Source organism: Mustela nivalis (genome assembly GCF_964662115.1).
Source record: "Mustela nivalis genome assembly, chromosome: X".
NCBI lineage: Eukaryota > Metazoa > Chordata > Mammalia > Carnivora > Mustelidae > Mustela > Mustela nivalis.
Genome location: NC_139040.1, coordinates 66052831 through 66072996, shown reverse-complemented (window position 1 = coordinate 66072996; position 20166 = coordinate 66052831). Strand labels below are relative to the sequence as shown.

The window sequence follows — 20166 nt, the reverse complement described above, 5'->3', positions numbered from 1 at the left end:
AGTAACAAGTGAGAATGGGGATAAGTTGAAATTCTCATACATTGCTCGTGATACCGTAAAATGGTTGCAGTCACTTTATAAAGTTTGTCAAAATTACTCACATTATAATAGAGTTGTCATACTACAAAGCTATCTCACTGCTAAGTGTATGTATACCAAAGGAAATGAAAAGATGTTCACGTGAAAACTTGTACACAAATGTTTATACCACTATTTGTTGAAAGTCAAAAGGTGGAAACCCAAATGTCCTTCAAGAGATGAAAAGAAATGAAGTTAATCCATAAAGTGGAATGTTATTCAACATAAAAACGGATGAAATACTAACATATACCATAATATGGGTAAACCACCAAAACATGCTATGTGATAGAAGATGTCAACATAAAGGCTACATATTGTAGGATTCCATTCATATGAATGTCTAGAACAGACCAACCCACAGGGACAAAAGTTAGATTAGCGGTTGCAGGGATTGCAGAAGAGGAAAATGAGGAATTACTGCTAATAGGTATGAGGCTTCTTTCTGGGGTGATAAAAATGTTTTACAGTAGTACAGAAATGATGATTGTACATTTCTATGAATATATTAAAAGGCACTGAAATGTAAAAAAGTAATTTCATAGTATATGAACTATATCACAGTTACTATTGTTTTTTTAAAAGAAGTTATTTGCCTTATTCAGAGTTACACTGATTAGCAGGGTTGCTTAGACATGTAATCTTTTTTAAAAAAGATTTTATTTATTTATTTGACAGAGAGATCACAATAGGTAAGAGGCAGGCCAAGAGAAGAGGGGGAAGCAGGCTCTCTGCTGAGCAGAGAGCCTGATGCGGGGCTTGATCCCAGGACCCTGAGATTATGACCTTAGCCAAAGGCAGAGGCTTAACTCACTGAGCCACCCAGGTACCCCAGCATTTAATCTTTTAAACCATTTCATCCTATGACAAAATTGAGAGGACACTTGTTAGCTATAACCCTACTGACAAGTTGCCGCCAAATAGTGGTTACCAGTATCCTGGCCATGAATGCAGGTAAGTATTTGTCAAAGTATCAAACTGCGCAGTATGTGTAGGCATAACATGTAAACATGTAAGTAAAGATTAGAGATAAAGGAATACCACACAGAGATTAGCCCTGTCATTGAAATATTTTCATCCACTAGGAGACATAAGTTTTCCAGTGACACCACGAAGTCAAAAGATGATCCCATATTTCAACTGGGCTAAATAACGATCTAGTAGTGAAGTGGCAGAGGCAAGACTTGACAAAGAGTCACTACAGAACCTCAAAACCAGAAGGTACTCCATCATTTGAACACAGGTGGTAAGAAAATCTTAGCAGGACCATATCTACAATACAGAGGAACTGCTGAGTCAACAACTAGACAACATATATTTCTGGCAGCAGACAGGAAAATCTGACAGCTCTCAACCAAACAAGACAGTGAAATACCAAAACTTTCTTAATGTGGAAAAAGTCTAAGACTTACCAAATATATTTGATTACCTTGGTGACCATGGTTTAGATGGTCTATTCAACAAATGACGGCTCACCATGCTAAAATTCTGGGTACATTTTTTTGATTAAGTGAATTATGGCAGTTTAACAACTCACGGACCTATGGTTCAACTCACGGACCTATGGTTTCATAACATGACAAAGAACAGTCCTTCCAGAACCACTCAACCCATGGTTGGCAGATCCTAATGCCTAATGTTTTACTAACAGACAAAATTCCAGGCAGTCAACTAAGGGGACAAAGGTAAATAGTTAATACTAAACAGTAACAGCTGAATAGTTACTACTACTAGAATATACCCAATCTACATAGCAATACTGAACTAAAAGTAAACAATGAACAGTTAAACACGTGGAGCACTGTAATGTGCTGGGCAACACAGGTGCGAACACAAAAGCACAATAATTTGCAGCAAATTCTTTAAAAGCCTCATCGCATTGGCATAGAACTGAGGGATTCTGATGAAATGCAACCAGAAGACCCTCATAAGCTGGCATGTAATGCCACCCCTAAAGGAACAATGCAGAGTAGACCATCAGGAACTCCATAAAGCCAGACTGTTATTTCAAAGCCTCTAGGCAGCATCGTCAAATAAAGGGAAGAGGACTGAAGTTAAAGTACAGGACATTAGTAACACAAGTTAATGTAATATGGAAATATGTGAAAGTATAGCTATCCAGGTTTTTGATATCTATCCCAGTGTCTGATCAGAATGCCAAATTTCCCATAGAAAGCTGCCACCTGATAGGAGTCTATATTACTGCACCACAAAATATGGTTAATGTCTCAGTATTTTGAAAAGTGGGTGTCCAACCTGTAATTTTATTGGGCAACATGACAGTACTAATTGCACAGGATGGAACTAGCCCAACTTGGTAATAGGTTTTCTAATGAAAATTAAATACTGCACCTAAAAACACAGTGACTGGTGTATCGCTATGTGTTTATACATGTATGTATGAATACAGATCCAAAAATCAAAAGCCCTTAAGAAACAATTTTTTTAATAATTTTTTTTAACTAAAAATTTACTAGGTCTAAACTTTGGAGCAGAGCTGTGCACCAGAAACTTCCAAAGGACAGGGTCACAATTACATATAAAAGATTTGCTTCTCCTTTGTCCACACAGAAACCCAAATTAGAAATTCATCACAACCATATACATGGCAAGATAATCCTTTGCTGAGTTTAGCTGCTGACTGGGTGTTAAATCCTGTCTGAAGAATCAATTCAGGGGTGCCTGGGTGGCTCAGTGGGTTAATGCCTCTGCCTTCAGCTCAGGTCGTGATCCCGGGGTCCTGGGATGGAGACCCACATCAGGCTCTCTGCTCAGCAAGGAGCCTGCTTCCTCCCCACCCCCTCTCTATCTGCCTCTCTGCCTGCTTCTGATCTTTGTATGTCAAATAAATAAAGAAAGAAAGAAAGAAAAAAAGAATCAATTCAGCTAGAAAAATAACAGCAGCACCATGTCTGAGACGTGTATCCTACTTCAGGACCGTGATTCTCCAGCGGTGGCTGTCGGCAACGCAACAAAGCAGTGTCTACAAGAGCATGCTCAGGAGGGGCAGATGGATAATTAGAAGAGAGGGATGGCGGTAGCTCACTTTCTTTTCTTTTTTTAAAGCTTTTATTTAAATTCCACTTAACTTTGTCATATTTTTCAGGTGTACAACACAGTGATTCCAGACTTTCATACATTACCTGATGCTCATTGCAAGCACACCCTTTAATCCCGATCACCTATTTCACCCATGTGCCCACCGACCTTTCTTTCTGGTAACCATCAGCAGTCAAGAGTCTGCAAACTTCCAAGAAAACAAAATATTCCAAAAGCATTTACTAAAAAACCTACTAAACTTAGCTGCACTACCAATGTAGGGAACTGGCTGTAAAATCTTAACTTTATGAAAATGTATGTAGTAGGTCTTAAGCAGCAGACTGCTGGAAAAGAACAATAATGGCTACTGACTGTGACAGATATTCAAGAACTAAAAAAATACAACGCAGCCCATCAGCAGATAGCTGAGAACCACATGTTTAGAAGAACCCCGGTTGGCTCAGACCCAAAGTGCTAGCACTGTACTCAAACAACGTCCTCTTCACTTGCACGAAGACTGTCCTTAAAGCCAGTGTGTGGAGATGCAATTGTAATCGTTTGGTTCCCCCAGAAAGGGGCAACACAGGTGAAAAAGCTGTATTAGAACCCTTTCAGACAGGAAACATGCTGAAGATAGGAACTCAGACTAAACAGGCATTAAAAGAATTCCATCACCTAAAAGATTGGTCCATATTTGTTGATGGCAAACTCCCACCTGGAGTTTTGCTTTTTATCTCACTTGAGGAGAAATCAATATTGTCCTGAGGCTGTTCTGATTTATCAGTATTGAGGTGTGATGGAGGCACTTCACCATATGCCGAGCAGTTCTAGAAAGGACCTGTGCATGGAGGGGGTCCAGGCCAGACTACAGGGAGACCTACATGTTTCTGATTCACATACTCTAGTGCAAAACAGGCATGGAGCGATGAAGGTAAACCGACCTTAACTTCCAAGGATGAGAGATCTTCACTCCCAGCATGGGGCTTCTTTTAATCATTAAAAAGGCCAAGCGCGAAGCTTGAATCCCAGCCACACTCCAAGGACACAGTAGTAAGTATTCCTCCCTCCTTGTGGGAAGCTTGCCTGGTTTGTAGTTAACCCATGCATAAAACTAGACACTTTTTAGTTAATAATGCCCCTTTTTCCTTCTCTCTTTTGTGGAGTCTAAAACTGACAATTCAGAAGCTGGTTTTATTCCCACCTCTGCCAGTATCACTTTTAAAGCTTAATACGAACCAATCTTTTTGACAGGTAATTGATGGTGAGATGTGAGCCATGAAATGAAAAGGAAGCTTACGGGGACCTTTTAAAGATGAAGCACAGTAAAAGCACCTCATCCAAAGGACAGACAATTCCTATATAGAGAGGGTACTGAATACAAAGTGCACCGGGCATTCTGGCTGGCAATGATCAAAGATTACCTTTATCATGTTACTGGCATCAAAAAGCATTTTAGGCTAAGTGTTCCACAAACAAAAGGCATCAGGCTCATCCCTCCTCCTGAAGAAGGCAGGGCTAGTTGTTCTTTTTACTGCAAAACTGTTCCGATGATTCTTGGGGTCAACGCCTACAACCACCCTTCTGGCAAAAAGCCATGTTACTACATTCTTTACCACATGCTCTCGCCCTAACATAAGGTATGGGATTTCTTAAATCCTTTATTTTGGAATCTCATCCAAGACCTCCTAACTTAGAGTACACCCTGCACTCCTAGACTTAGTTAAAAGGCAGTAGGGTAGGGTACCTGAGTGGCTCAGTGGGTTGAACTTCCCACTGTTGATTTCAGCTCAGGTCATGATCTCAGGGTTGTGGGATTGAGCCCCGCATTGGGCTTTGCGCTCACTGGGGAGTCTGTTTGAGATTCTCTCTTTTCCTCTGCCTCTCCCCTGCATCCTTGCTCTAAAATAAACAAATCTTTTTTAAAAAAGCAATTTTTAAAGAGTTCCTGATCTTCCTAGGATCATAGTCACCACCAGACAGTGAAAAGGACCTCATTTTTTTTTTTAACCCACAACTAAAGCATCATTGATAAAGAAGAGAGAGGGCCTATAGAGAAGAGACTTTGGGGCCAAAATGCCTGATTCTGTGACATTTGGGGGCAATGTTACTGAGCTAACTGACCTCAATTACCCCATCTGAAAAAATAAGGGATAATATTAGAATATACATCCTGAGCATTAAAACCGAGTTGATGCAGATGTACAACAGTGTGTAATACTTACTGTGTATGCTCAGTTAATGTGAACTGTTATCAAAAGACTACTAAAAAAAATACTGCATAAAAATGGAATGCTGCCTGAAACAGAATAAGTAAGGGACAATTAAGCAACAGTGAAATGAGAAAAAAATTGTTGAATTTAGTGGGAAGTGCTGGAAAAACTAATTAAAAGGGTAAAATACTCTTATGATCATTTAAAGTGTGTCATTTCGTGAAAGAGAAAGGAACAGAGCCATCTCATTACACAGGGCTGTCTTGGAAAGCAAAGAATAGTGGATGATAGCAGGGCACAGGATGATTGTTTGCGAGAGGTGAGAATGAATTCAGTGTGAAGAGATGTAGGGGGTATATGAACAATATCTGCACACAAGCAGGGGGAGCAGCAGGCAGAGGGAGAAGCAGGATCCCCGCTGAGCAGGGAACCTGATGTGGGACTCAATCCCAGGACCCTGAGCCAAAGGTAGACACTTAACCAACTAGCCACCGATCCCTCCCTATGGAATCTTCGCACCAAATTTATATTTGGGTTATGTGCTTTTATATCACTATAAGAGATTGTTCTACATATTTCTTTCATTTTTTCAGCTTGCATCAGGCTGTTTTTCTACAATATGCGGTCTATATAACAAGACTATTGACTTATGCATGTAGAGACTATCTGTGAAATTAGGAACAATACCTGTATCTGGAAAGAAGGAAGACTGAGGACTAGAAAACTACGGGTGGGAAGGAAACTTTTAACTGAATTAACTTTAGTAAAAATTGAATTTTATACTATTTACCATTTGCACGTATTGTTTTTGAAAAACAATCTATAAGAGGAAGACTAGAACATTTTCAGAGGGTAATTTAGCAACCCAACTAATCAAATTGTAACAACTATCTACTCTTAAAAAAAAGAAAACAACTATCTACTCTTTACTCATAAATTATGATACAGAATTACTAGTACAAGTACCCAAAAACAACTGTATAAGATAAAAAATATAAATAAATGTGTAGGGCGCCTGGGTGGCTCAGTGGGTTAAGCTGCTGCCTTCGGCTCAGGTCGTGATCTCAGGGTCCGAGGATCGAGTCCCACATCAGGCTCTCTGCTCAGCAGGGAGCCTGCTTCCCTCTCCTTCTCTCTCTGCCTGCATCTCTGCCTACTTGTCAAATAAGTAGGCGTCTCTGCCTAGTCTGTCAAATAAATAAATAAAACCTTTAAAAAAAATTAAAAAAACATAAATAAATGTGTAACACATTGTTTACATTTAGGAGATGATACATATAGTATCATATATATGTGTATTGGTACTGTATCCACACCAACATTTATTCAATAGTTAATGAGCATCTACTACATGCCAGGCAGTTTTAAGAGTTGGAATCACATCTAAAAGTACAAAAATCCTCTGTCTACAGATGCACAAACCCTTGTATATATATCAGCAAGAAGCTTATATATCAGCAACAGCAACCAAGCTGCCACTAGGCTGCCAAATTAATCAGGCGTTATAGGAAAATACACCAAAGCAAGTTGGCAGGCTACCTTATATAATTCCAACCTAACTGGAGTCTCAAGTGTTAATGCTTAGCGGACTCCTACAAATTCTAAAATACACCTTTGATCTCCATGACTCTGGTAGAAATTCACTGGTTTTAAGAGGTTCATACAACTTGTTGAAAGTGGTTAAGTCTATAGCTTACGTTTTAACAATGTAATTTCAGATCCAGGGTGCAATGCTTATATAATATGATATAACAATTATTTGAGCTCAGGTACTGACAGACATATTGTGTAGTCCCTTAACTAGAAAATAATCAATCCCAAAGTATCAAATTACCAATTAACGATCATTGACTAAAATTACTACCATTCTGGGTCAAAGAAATGCCCAAGGAGAACTTAAGTCAGACACTTGACATTACTTCAACAGATTTTTAAGTTTCTACAAAATGAAAATAATCTGGAAATCACTCTAGGGTACCAAAGTACCATGACTCCAGGAGAAAGAAATGGATGATGACCAATAGCTTAATATGGAATAAAAATGGGCAAAATTTTATCTAGGAACATCATGAAAAAGGCTACATTTATGAGTGACATGATTCCTTGTGCAAAATTATGGTAATTTTAGCAGAACACCTAATGTACAAAATCAGGTCCCTTGGAACCTCTAATAGTTTAAACTTAAGCCCTAAAAATATTATTTGGTGGCTATTATATATAGTGCTAAGTCTGTTAGCAACAATATGGATGAAGCTAGACAGTATAAATGCTAATAAGTAAAATAAGTCAGAGAAAGACAAATACTACATGTTTTCACTCATATGTGGAAATTAAGAAACAAAACAAAATGAAAAAGGAAAAAAAAAAAGAGACCATAAAACAAACTCTTAACTATAGAGAACAAATTGATGGTTATCAGAAGGGGAGTGGGTGGGGGATGGATGAAATAGGTGAAGGGGATTAAGAGTACACTTACCTTGATGAACACTGAGTTGAACACTGAGTAATAAATATATGGAGTTGCTGAACCCCTGTATGGTACACCTGAAACTAATACAACACTGTATGTTAATTATCCTGGAATTAAAATTTAAAAATACAATTAATTTTTTTAAAAGATTATTTATTTATTTATTTATTTATTTGAGAGAGAGCATGAGAAGAGAGAAGGTCAGAAGGAGAAGCAGATGCTCCATGCAGCTGGGAGCCGATGCAGAACTTGATCCTGGGACTCCGGGATCATGACCTGAGCTGAAGGCAGTCACCCAACCAAATGAGCCACCCAGGCACCCAAAAAATACAATTAATTTAAAAATGAAATTTTGAGTCAGCAAAAGCTCAAAGGTAAAGAAGGACATAGGAGGGAACAAAAACAATCAAAGGCAGGGTGATAGAGCAGAAATGTAGACCAAATATACCCAATGAAGAAACAGAGGGTTTTTCCAGATGCCTCCATTTCCTGATGGCTTTCTAATTTCCAGCCAAGAGAGGCACAGCCAACTCAGCGATTCCTTTCATGGATTTCTACCAAAATCCCTACCTCCCTTACTGCTCACTATCTCCTGCAGCCTTGCAAATTATGATCCTCTCATTGGATCTATCATGTTTGCTCCTCGTAACAAAAACCTTACAAAACCAGAGATAAAATACAAAACTGTGTAATAAATTTGTTTTGTCCTGTTGATAGCACAGAGCTCCAAAAAACGGAGAGAAAATGAGTATTCTTTTGTTATTCATAAGAAGCCCCTTTTGACCACAACTGAGTTTATGCTTATGAGGTGACTCAAGGCGGGCCTTAGGATAGTTTAAAGAGAGACAGGACGGCCATGCCAGCAAGACCATGCACAGGATTAGAATTTTCAGCCCCAGCTCCTAGACCTCTAAGGAGAGAAGGGCTAGAGACTGAACTTAATCAAGTGGCCAACAACACAAGAAGACCCCCAATAAAACTCTGAACACCCAGACTTCAGGGATCTTCCTGATTATGGTAAACATTGATGTGCCAAAAAGGCGACATTAATTGAGTCAAAGGCGAGAGAGTACAGAAGGTCCTTACCTAGAACACTGCGCCCCCCACCCCATGCCCCCCAAGACCTTGTCCTGTGCATCTCTTTCATTTGGCTGTTCCCAAGCTGTACCCTTTATAATAAAACTCTAAGTATAGTGCTTTCAGGGAGTTCTGGAAACTGTTCTAGCAAATTAACAAACATGAAATGGCCATGGGAACCCCCGAATTGAGCCAGCTGGTCAGAAATACAGATGGCCTTAAGACTTGATGAAGAGAAGGCAATTTTCAGGAAGGCTCTGCTCTTAACTTCTAGGATACGGCATGAACTTGGGGTAGTTGGTCTCAGAAATGAATTGAATTGCAGGACAGCCAGGTAGTGACAGAAGAGTATCAATCTCTCATTGTTAAACTACTAAATAAGTAAATTATTTACTTTTCCTCAACACAGTATATTTTCATTAAGAAAAAGAAAATTGGGGCGCCTGGGTGGCTCAGTGGGTTAAAGCCTCTGCCTTTGGCTCAGGTCATGGTCTCAGGGTCCTGGAATCGAGCCCTGAATCGGGCTCTCTGCTCAGCAGGGAGCCTGCTTCCCTTCCTCTTTCTGCCTGCCTCTCTGCCTACTTGTGATCTCTCTCTCTGTCAAATAAATAAATCTTTAAAAAAGAAAAGAAAAAAATCAAGGAAACCACAATACCCCTCTACTCTTGCAAAATAACAATTACTTAGCTAAACCTGCCTCAAAAGATAACTAATGTTAACATTTTGGTGTACAGATTTCAACTTTTTTAAAAAAAGATTTATTTATTCATTTGAGAGAGAATGAGAGCGAGTGTGAGCAAGGGGAGGCAGAGAGAGGGGGAGACAAGGGGACTCCCCCCGCTGTGTAGCGTGCTCAACCTGGGGCTCGATCCCAGGACCTCTTGATCAGGACCTGAGCCAAAACCAAGAGGTGGATGTTTAACCAACTGAGCCACCCAGGGGCCCCTTAACATTTTTAACTTTACCAGGAAAATGCATCAAAAAGGTTACAGCAATTTGTTTAATTTCTGATAATGGGCAAAAACAGGATTACCTAAATTGAATTATGTCCAAACAGCACAGTTAATCTGTTTTTAAATCTCTTGGCCCATTATTTTAAACCAACTTTGTTTTCTAATTAAATTTATGTGAGACCACAGAACAAAAATTTCACACTCCCTAGAATTCTTTTTTTTTTTTTTAAGATTTTATTTATTTATTTGACAGACAGAAATCACAAGTAGGCAGATAGGCAGGCAGAGAGAGAGAGAAAGAGAGAGAGAGAGGAGGAGGAAGTAGGCGCCCCGCTGAGCACAGAGCCTGATGCGGGGCTCTATTCCTGGACACCAGGATCATGACCTGAGCTGAAGGTAAGGCTTTAACCCACTGAGCCACCCAGGTGCCCCCTCTTAGACTTCTTTCTTTCTTTTTTTTTTCCAAAGATTTTATTTATTTATTTGACACTCAGAGATCACAAGTAGACAGAGAGGCAGGCAGAGAGAGAGGAGGAAGCAGGCTCCCCGCTGAGCAGAGAGCGCGATGTGGGGCTCGATCCCAGGACCCTGGGATCATGACCTGAGCTGAAGGCAGAGGCTTTAACCCACTGAGCCACTCAGGCGCCCCTAGACTTATTTCTTAAAGAATGGTTCCTTGAATGTCAAATTCCAAATTAATGTGTGAGGAAGAAATGACACAAGAATTTTAAAATTAACACACTTTTCACGGTTAACTGTCACGACAGCATGAGAAAAAAAGGAAGCAGAAAAGAAAAAGCCAGTGTGTCAAAGATTTTGTTAAAAATACTTTAGAGATAAGCTTAGATCACACTTTGATGTAAGAGTCCCAGATAGACACTCTCAAATTTTTCACATGCTGCAAATAGAACAGAAATCATGTATTTAAATTCACTCTTGTGAAAATGGCCCACCCTCTTCCCTTCAAAAGGGTCTGAATGTGATCAATTATGGAATGCTCTAATTCCGACTTTTCATTATACATTCAACCCATGTACACAGAGAAGAGTTAACATAAGCAAGCCTATCCTCAGGCCTGCTTTGCAAGGCTGGCCTTAGCTGGCACCTGGGGCAAACTGGTTATAGGCAAACAGTTCCCTATCCTGGCAGAAAGCTTTTCCTAATTGATAAAGGTGGCTCACTATGCCTAGATTACCGGTAGAAATAATGTGGATCCTATCGAACATGTACTTTCCTTCTGAGAAGTGAATTTTGGTACACGTGAAGCAGAAGGTGCCAGTGTGATCAGTCTGCAATAAAAATACGGGCTGCTGTGTCTCTATCAAACAGGCTTCCCTGGCAGCAACAGTGCATACGTGGTGCTGCATTTTTGTTGCTGGAGGATGTACTCTGTTACTGCTCACCGGAGGCAGAACATATGGAAACCCGCATACAGATTTCTCCACATCCTCCTCTTTCTTCTTCCCTTATGACAATTTTTGGAACGGTTATATATCCTTATTGTGCTGCTGTCATATATCTTGGCTGTGAGTACAACTGCATGCTGAGGACTATGACCGAGTGACCCCCAACAAACCATCTATTTTCTGATATTAAGATGCCAAATTATGTATTCTCCTCTAGGTTTCAAAACTGGATTTTTATAACCACAATTACATACATCTATTTACATTAATGATAATTAGATGTTTGGGGGTGTTATTCTTATTGTCAAATTTGTTAAAATCATTGGATTAGATCTGTCAATAAATGAGGCTACATCTACAGAACATAAACTCGCAGCTTGGCAGCTACTTCTGACTTAGAACAAAATGTCAAGCCACTCTTTAGGAAGAAAAAAAAAGCATCTTCCTAGCTAGGCAGATCATTCTGTTTTGTTTTGAGATGGTACCTTTCTTCAAAAAAAAAGGAAAATGAAGAAAAGAAAAAAAGGTGGTACATTTGTTTCCTTAACTTGTTCCCAGCAAGATACTTTAGTGATGCAAAAGTCCTTTTTAGATCTCAAGCTGTTGGTCTCAGTTGTAATATATCCTACTTTTAGTTAGTGACGTTACTATGAAGTTCCAGATAAAAACAGTCATTCTTATTTTAAATTTTAAAAAGTTCAAGAATTTCTCTCTACTTAGATGACTTCAAGGAGTGTAAAAAAAATCCCTTAGTGGCCCTCTGTAGCTAACTTCCAGCAACCCTGCCTCAAATCTATATATGTTCTCTCTAAACTGTCTAAAGTAGTTCTCTAGGTACAGTTAGAAAATGAGGGAGTTTCTCCTAACAAACTATAGCTGTTGACTTTTATTACCACATTATCTTCTTTTAATACTTCCAAATGCATACTTACCCTCATCCCTGATGCCAGAAATGTCCACGCTATCAATCTTCTGTTAGGTTCTTCTCCATGGGAACAAACCATACTTCAGGGCCATGAGAGAATTCATTGCAGTTTCTGTGACTAAAAATTACAGTTGGTAAGGAAATGATGAGTCAAGTATAAAAATAAATTACAAGATGGGATTGGGAGGGAGACAAACCATAAGTGACTCTTAATCTCACAAAACAAACTGAGGGTTGCTGGGGGGAGGGGGTTTGGGAGAAGGGGGTGGGATTATGGACATTGGGGAGGGTATGTGCCCTGGTGAGTGCTGTGAAGTGTGTAAACCTGGTGATTCACAGACCTGTACCCCTGGGGATAAAAATATATGTTTATAAAAAATAAAAAATTAAAAAAAAATAAATTACAAGGGCATTCACCACAGCTGACATGTAAGAAGTAAATAATCTTCAACAAGCCAATTTTTAATTTATAAGATTGTAAGCATGCCCCATCAATGCAACCAGAATACTTGTTTCCACATGAAGAACATTCTTTTCCTGTAGCCAAATTATATAATAAAATTGCTTAATCGGTACAGAATTTGAACAGGTGGCATAATTAGATAAAATAAATGCTCAATAACATTAGACGAAGACAGCCTCACATTTCAGGAAGTTTATATACCAAAAGTTTAAAGGTGGTTTTGGTTGAATGATGGGATTATAGATTATTTTGACTGTATTTTTTATATCCTGTGTTATCTGAATTGTTTATAAGTACCTCTTCACTTTATAACCAGGAACAATAGCACTTCCATTTTGAAATAATCTAGGAAAAATAACCACTTATTAAAATTAATAGAAAACAATCTAATTTTTGGCTATATATGGCATCAAATAAGCAAGGAATGACTTAAGAAATATTTGAGATTCACCAGATGAAAATTATGATTATTAGGATATAAAAAGAGTTTAATAAATGTTTTTAGAAGGGGAGAAGAAATGTTGCAAACACGTTAAATCTGACCAAATGAATGTCCAAATCAAATACTATTACAATATCCCCAAGTGAATTTTTTAGACAAAGCAGAATTTTTTTAAAATATTTTATTTATTTATTTGACAGAGAGAGAGAGATCACAAGTAGGCAGAGAGGCAGGCAGAAACAGGCTCTCTGCTGAGCAGAGAGCCTGATTTGGGGCTCGATCCCAGGACCCTGAGATCATGACCTGGACCGAAGGCAGAGGCTTAACCCACTGAGCCACCTAGGTGCCCCTAGACAAAGCAGAATTTTACAAAATAGTTCTTGCAGTAATTTACTTGAGAGAGAGAGACCGAGAGAGCAAGAGTGAGAGACAATGTGCACAAGCAGGGTGAGAGGCAGAGCAGGAGAGAGAATCCTCCAACAGACTCCCCACCGAGCACAGAGCCTGATGAGGGGCTTGTTTCTAGGACCCTGAGATCATGACCTGAGCCAAAACCAAGAGTCAGCCACTTAACCAACTAAGTCACCCAGGCACCCCCTACAAAATACTTCTTAAATTCAGTTAATAACAAATTAGGGAAGAGGAGCTAAAAAAATATTGAGAAAGAATAAATAAGAAGTTTTACTATAAACAAGAAGGGCATAGATTACGGGTCAGCAAACTAGAGCCAATGGGTCAAATCTGGCTGCCGACAGATTTTACATTAGTTGTCTGTGGCTGATTCTCCAAGCGAATGGTTGCAGAAGAGACTGTGTAGCCCACAAGCCTGAAGTATGAACTATCTGGGACTTCTACAGAAAATGTTTGCCAACCCTTGCGTAGACTCTTCAACTACGCTGTCTTATCCGTAGCCTCTGCTTTAAGGGAGCTCATGGAGGCCAAGAAAAGGCAAATTTATGAGGTACTACAATCCATTAGTACCACAAGGAAGCAGAAGGTAGAAGGTAGAGAAATAAAGGTTGGGGAAGCCAGCTGATTGCAAAAGAAGAATGCAGAGTGGGAAGAAGTTTTATTAAAAATATGGGTGCTGGGGGCCACTCGAGGCCAATTAAATCACAATATCTTGCTTTGGTTTATTTTTAAAATTCCCCAGTTAATTCTCAAGTACAACCGTGATAGAAAAACCACTAAGCTAGGGGAAACGGCAAACGCAGAGCAGCTGCATAATGTCAATGGTGACGCACAAGAGCAACGATCCAAATGTACTGCTGTTAAGGTACCTAAGGGCTGCTTCAATCTAGTTCCCGTATTCAGTATTGTTCATTCAGAGTCCCACTAAATCCCCATCTTCCACCAGATTCCACATGTTTACATACAGTAAACCCTATTAAAGTGGTAGACTGAGTGAGTCTTCATTTCCTGAGACCAAAAGAACCAAATTAGTATAGAAATTAGTATCAGGTATATAGTTGCATGAAAAACCCTCGGCAAAAAGAAACATTTGAAATTGTTAGGGTATGACTCTAGAGTGAAAATCACACACAATCCCCACCACATACCAGGATGAAACGTTTTTTAGAAGTCCAGCTTATATTGTGGCAAAGCCACTAGTTATGCAATTGCCTTTGTGACCCAGACATGTACCCATTCAGGGTGAACCTCTGAGGCAATCGTAGTGGCTGGTATTACAGCAACTTCAAAGAAATAAGCAAAGCAGGGTTTGACAGTTTCCCTTCCAACAATGATGTACAAATTCTGATACAATCATGAGGTGCTAACACTAGAAAGCATGATTTTGTCTCTATTATAGATTTCTCTAAGCCCACAGATGGAATCATTCCAACAGGCATGGAATAACATGGATAGAAAACAGATTCACAAATCTGAGAAGCACTGGGCTAATTCTGTCAGTTCTGGTTACAAATATATACCCATTTCCTTCTCTTTTTTTTTTGAACGACTTATTTATTTGAGAAAGAGAGAGAGAGGGCATGGTCGGGAGGGGGAGAGAGGGAATTGCAAGCAGACTCCCTGATGAGCGTGGGGCCTGATGCGGGGCTCCATGTCAGGACCCTGAGATCACAATCTGAGCCGAAACCAAAGGGTGGATGCTTAACTGACTGAGCTACCCAGGTGCCCCCACCACCTCCTTCTAAAGACCTGTTTATTGTCACAGCTGTTGCATAGCCCTTTATGATTAGGTTTTGTTTCACATTATCCAGTATTATATCCTCTCCACTGAGTTGGTAGGATTAATCCATACATTGCCAGGGGCCTATAAACTGTCTTAAGCATGAAAAAACATCGCACAAAGATAAACTAAGCCAATTAGATGTGCTCAAACTCTTTGAAATTTGAGAAGAAACAATGGGAAAAAGTAATTAACAGTGAAATCTGAAGCTAATGGCAAAGCCAGGCAGAGGGAAGATGAATGAGGGAAAATGTAGCTAAGACAGGAGAATAGAAAGCTGAATCAAGTCAATGGAACAGTGAACACTATTCCACTAATTCCATGTGCTTAATCCTTAGAGCCACCATAGATGAATTTCCATGTCACTGTTCTTGAGATTCCTGTGAAATCGCTATTTTCCTTACTACGTGTATCTATCTGTCTGATAAACACCTGCTTCTTGACCTAAGCCTAAGCCTGTGTCTTATTTCTTGAAACCAGAAATCCTATGTAATTTAGAAAATAGTAAGGAGTTGGGCTACATGAACAGAACTTTGGCAGGAAATGTGAAATATTCAGACCTGATTATTACCTGGTGCTGGGATAGAAAGCAGATACATCCACCACAACCCTGGCTGGTTTTAAGAACCTCAAAGTGTGGCAAAGTTATTGTCACAGGACCACACATCTAGTGAATGTAAGTTTGACACAATCACAACAGACAAAAATTCAGATGACTAAGGAAGATCACAGATGGGTGAGTGCTTTTGAAATTAGAAAATTTCAAAAGTGTCTTTATGGTATTACTTCAGACTATGGCATCTGGCTTGACTCAGTTACTCTCCAACATTTATACATTTATACTTAAGTACAAGTTGGAAAAGACAGAGCATCTTTAGAAATGAATATGTGAAATGATGAGCATATATACTTAGAGGTCAAGATGTAAAAATGTAATACAAACACATCTGAATTAAATGGTAGCCACACTCATAGTCCCATCTAAAGTAAACTGTCCCAGCCAGAGGTAGTTCTGGAGAAAAGTCCTAGACAGCAATAAATTTTAGAATATGACCTGTCTTGGGACGCCTGGGTGGCTCAGTGGGTTAAGCCACTGTCTTCGGCTCGGGTCATAATCCCAGGGTCCTGGGATCGAGCCCCAAATCGGGCTCTCTGCTCAGCAGGGAGCCTGCTTCCTCCTCTCTCTCTGCCTGCCTCTCTGCCTGCTTGTCATCTCTCTCTGTCAAATAAATAAATAAAATCTTTAAAAAAAAAAAAGAATATGACCTGTCCTGTCATCCAAAGGAGAATGTACCAGGTGTAGAATACGCCACCCAAGTGCTGTGTTACTGCATAACTCAGAAAGTGACTAACTACCCAAGGAGCCGTGAGCTAAGCCACTGAAATTCTTGCACTAAACAATGAAGTTTGTGAAAATGCAAAGACAGTAAGGCCCATAGCCAAGAGAGTTGAACCGTAAAGGACAGAGTTGGGAAACATGAGATACAGCCAAGGATACCAGGGAGATAAGCAAGGTTTAATGATGAGTAATTGAAAATTTATGAGGATACAGACTACAAAGCTAGGAGGAAAACTAAAGCTTGAGTAGATATGAGGAAGCAGAAACAAAAAATGAGAAAGGGAGCGATATAGAGGAATTAAAACATGATGTATAACATGGTATCCACAATTAATACTGTACTGAATACTGAAAATATGCTAAGAGAATAGATTTCAGGTGCCTTCCTAGAAAATTTTAAGTAAGTGAGAAGATAGTTTGGCGTCCGACTATAGTAATCATTTCACAATGTATATCAAAACATTGGGTCTATACATTAACTATATTCAATATTTATTTTTTAAAAATATGTTAAAGGTGACATACCAGAAGTAGGATATAAGCCCCTATTGTTGATGTTCCCAGATTGGTCTTTGAATCACCATGTCTAATCCTCAGAGGGGAAACTGAATTTTATTTTTTAAATTATCTTTACTCGAATACAGGGTTTTCTGTATTTGAATTCATAGGCAATCCTTGTCTATCTTGGAGGCTGGCCATGCTTAGCTGTAGGTGGTCCAAATCTCCTGGATGGTCCAAGAGAAGTCTGGTTCTTGAAAACAAAGGAGCCAACAATACCAGAAATCACTAACAGGATTCCAGCCACAACTGAAGCTCACCAAGAATGTGAGTATTCTGGAATTGGCCAGGGAATCACATCTGGGAATAAGGAAGTGAGAATCTCCCCCACATATTTTAAGAGAAAAACAGTCCCTAATAGTCCATGACAAAACTGCTAATGAAGCATTTAAAGCTATCAATGATGATCCTTGTAAGGGATCTGGTAACTATTGCAAAAGAGCAACCTCAAAGGTTTTCTGTTCACGGCCAGGTAGTAAATAATTTAGGCTTTGCAGGCCATGTGGTTTCTGCCTCACTGTTCTGAGCTGGAGCAAAAAGCAGGCACAGACAACACACACATCAGTGTAGTACTATGTTCCAATAAATGTGGATCTGTAGACACAGTACATTTAACCTATGCCTGGAGTCGGCACACTTTATGTGAGGGGCTAACGTTTTAGGTTGTGGACCAGAGTCCACTGCAACTATTCAGTGCTGCTGTAGCACAAAAGGAACCGTAGCAACAGAGAATAAGCATGATCCTCTGTTCCAACAAAACCACATATTTGCAAAAACAAGCTGCCATGTGGGCCAGAGCTGGCCAAACCTTAGTCTATGCCAACTATGTGGACACTGTTACCTTACCAGCAATATTATTTATGTTAATATTAACTGATCAGTATCCCTGTTAATTTTCCACTCACTACGTACAAAGGGTAATTTTATCAGTACTGTCCACTGGCAGAATGCAGTGTTTATGCTGAATTCCAGCAGGCACATACTGATATGCGCAGCAAGCAGCTCTAGCCCTTGGTGTGCCTGCACCTGAGCTAACATTGTGTAAGCAGTGTATTTTCAGTTGTGACTCTGACTCCTTTGATTCCTTTTTTTGGGGTAGAAGAAAACATAACCCCATGGATATTGTCCAACACAGACATCACGCAGGAGCATGGGGATGGGGAGAATACTCAAAGGTGAAAAGATGATGATAAACACACAGTGAATAGCTGTGGGGGGGGGGGGGAATGCTAGTTCATCCAAAGTGGTTATTTCCAGAAACTGAAGGGACCTACACATCCCTCACACCATTTCTCTTGCACATCTGTATTCCCCTTGGAAAACAAACCCTTTGCACGTGTCCCTGTCCTGGAAGAAGACAGTGACAAGGGCCCCATGAGGAGGTAGGATATCCCAACAGCGAAGAATATGCTCGTCACACTGTAGTGCTTCAAGTATAGTAAGTTAGTTAGGATCTTTGGAGTGTGACACAAACAGTTCCACTACTGGCTCCCTGTGGCATGCTGGGGACACCACCTCTCTGATCCTCAGCTTTATTATCTGCAAAGTAGGAATAAATCAGACTCCCCAGACTTACTGTTAAGTTAAAATGAGATGATAAATATGTGTAAAGCACTTGCCCAGAACAGGAAAGGCACTTATAATTAACTGATAATCACTGTTGTTATTATATGACCTCAGGCACAAAGTTTTTAAAAGTCATGCATGGGTGCTCCTACAGGTGTGATGGCTAGCCTAGAGAGAGAGACAAAAGAAAAAAAAAAAACCAGACCTGCTGTCAACAAAAGAGCAGATAATGGGAACAGGGAAGCCCTAGTTCAAATAACAAAAGCCAGATTTATACAACCCATTTTGGCCCATATAGAGAAAGAGATGGGAAGACTTGCTTTCTGACGGCATGCTAATACTCATATCCTGATACAAGACTGATGTTTTAAAATAAGCTGTGAAGGAGGACGCCTGGGTGGCTCAGTCAGTTAAATGTCTGCCTTTGGCTCAGGTCATCATCCCAAGGTCCTGGGATTGAATTCTGCATTAGGATCCTTGCTCAGTGGGGAGTCTACTTCTCTCTCTCCCCCTGCCTGCCGCTGCCCCTGCTTGTGCTCTCTCTCTCTCTTGCTCTCGGACAAATAAATAAATAAAATCTTAAAAAAATAAGTTGTGAAGGACATGGAATATAGGGACTCCCTTTATATAAATGGCTAGCCCAGGCTTCTCCTTAGGGAAAAGACAATTTTCCTATCATTTCAGTTCCCTGTGCAGGCTAATTACCTAAATACTGGCAGTAGAAATTATCCAAATATGCCAGAGATCATATGAGGAGCATTATGCTATGAAGGCACCATCTCAAGACCATTCTCATGGGAAAAGGTGACCTTTATTACTTTTATGAAAAATGGCAGACACCAATGAATGATCTGGCATTCCCTAAAAAAGCTTAAAGTCAGGGTGGGCCTCTGCAGAGGTATCCCATGATGGTCATACTATATATGCTGCCTACTTTAACTCTGGACCATTTAAGTGCTCACTGGAGCCTATCAGGAGGCAGACCCCTTAGGAGCTAAAAACAAATACTAGTCCAGTTGATTTAAGTGCAATCCCGAAGACCCTGCTGCCTCTGAAATTAGTAACCCAAAGTGCTATATACTTGGCTGCCACTGAAATAATGAGCCTCTGCTATGAGCTGACTTCTGACAAGATATATGTAGCTCCACTGCCTGATAAAAACTCCCAACAAATTTGGTTAAAAAGAACAGACTCTCCCCATAAGGGAAGTATAATTAGTGTCATATTGACAATATTTGTGACATGTAGCTCATGCTACCTGGTTTACTTGGGAACCATTACAGTTCGGATCCTTTGCAGGGGTGATCACAGACTGGGTAAGCATGTAATTTACCCCAACTGTTCTAAGGAGGATGTACTACAGAATAAACTGCAGGCTTTAAAGGCACTGGTCCCCACAAATGACATTTCTATGAGCCTCCCTGACAAGAGTCAGAGCAGTTGTCCTTT

The 20166-nt window shown here is 39.9% G+C and overlaps 1 protein-coding gene across 43 annotated transcripts in view; it reads right to left on the bottom strand.

The window, feature by feature from the left end:
- Positions 1 to 20166, bottom strand: part of LOC309855613 (uncharacterized protein) — a 45913-nt gene that overhangs the window by 13546 nt on the left and 12201 nt on the right. For 27 of the 43 annotated variants that reach the window (XR_014306880.1, XR_014306881.1, XR_014306891.1 and 24 more), the window contains 2 exons: positions 12166 to 12276; positions 7804 to 7877 (listed from right to left, as the gene is read on the bottom strand). The gene's annotated coding sequence lies outside the window, so the exon portion shown is untranslated. Of the gene's footprint in view, positions 1 to 7797; positions 7878 to 12165; positions 12277 to 20166 lie in introns of all 43 variants that reach the window. The other 16 variants (XR_014306895.1, XR_014306897.1, XR_014306902.1 and 13 more) reach the window with 2 other exon arrangements.